Below are 1194 nucleotides of genomic sequence, written 5' to 3'. Positions count from 1 at the left end.
CATCTATGTGAAAATTCAGGCCGTTTTTCCTGCAATTAATCCTTAAAATACATTGTCCATTGACTATGATTAATATTACTATGCTGTAAATTGCCACTAGCTGACACTTGCATTGACTTGATTGTTCTCTATGCCTCACCACTATGAACCCCACCAATCATCCTTTCTACATACTCACATCTTACTTTCCAAGTCTTGTTTTTGCTTTTTAACACTTCTTTTTACTTCTCTGTTTAATGTCCTTTGATTGTCATTAACATGAAGGAATGTCAAATAAGTTTCTTTTTTCCTTCAAATCATTTCTGCTATTTCCACAGCCTGCCAAACTGTTTTCATCTTCTTTTCAGATTCTCCAAGGACTTCTTTGCTGCTTCATGCATGGCCTCCCTTATATGCTCATATTCCTCTTCTACTGTTCTCTCTGCACTCTCCAATTTTTTTGCCAGTCACTGTTAGTATAAGTACTTACAACTATCTTCCCTTGAACTGTCCCAGTTATACCTTATGATCTCAGGCTGGCCAGCAAGATGTGTCCTCTTCTATTCACCATTACTCCTGAAAGAATAGGGGATATAAATTTTACATTCCACTAGTTGATAATAACTTCCATAATCTTCCCTTTCTTTAACTCTGATATCCTAAGTTTTTTATTGGCCTTTTGTCTCAGGATAAGATAATCAAAAATTTGTTTCATCCCTTTTATACTGTTATATTATGTAAATTTATGTATAACCTTGTGAGCAACAAATGTATTTTTTACTCATAATTCCTATTACTTCAATAAATACTTCAACCTTTTCCCATTCTCATTTCTAACATCCTGCCCATACATCTCAATAGCCTTACTATTCCTTTCTTCCCCTACTCTGCTATTAAAATCTCCTGCCAGTATCAGTTCATCGCCAATTGGAACAGCTTCTATAGTCTCTACCAGCATCTCTTCAAAATCTTCTTTTACTTTTGACAGCGAGTCTTCAATAGTAGTATACACTCCCACTATCTCTATATTCATGGCCCTAGTGCTTAGATTGAGCTACATTGACATTTCATTAACTGCTCCCCTGAGGTTACATATTTTGACCACCTTTTATTTAGAATGATAGATACACCTGTTGTTGCCCACTTTTTTTGTCCAGTCTACTAAAATAATGCATGAACTCCAGCAGATATACACAACTCATATCTTTAATTTTT

The sequence above is a fragment of the Schistocerca serialis genome, chromosome 3 (assembly GCF_023864345.2).
Source record: "Schistocerca serialis cubense isolate TAMUIC-IGC-003099 chromosome 3, iqSchSeri2.2, whole genome shotgun sequence".
Lineage (NCBI taxonomy): Eukaryota > Metazoa > Arthropoda > Insecta > Orthoptera > Acrididae > Schistocerca > Schistocerca serialis.
This window is presented reverse-complemented; position numbering follows the sequence as displayed.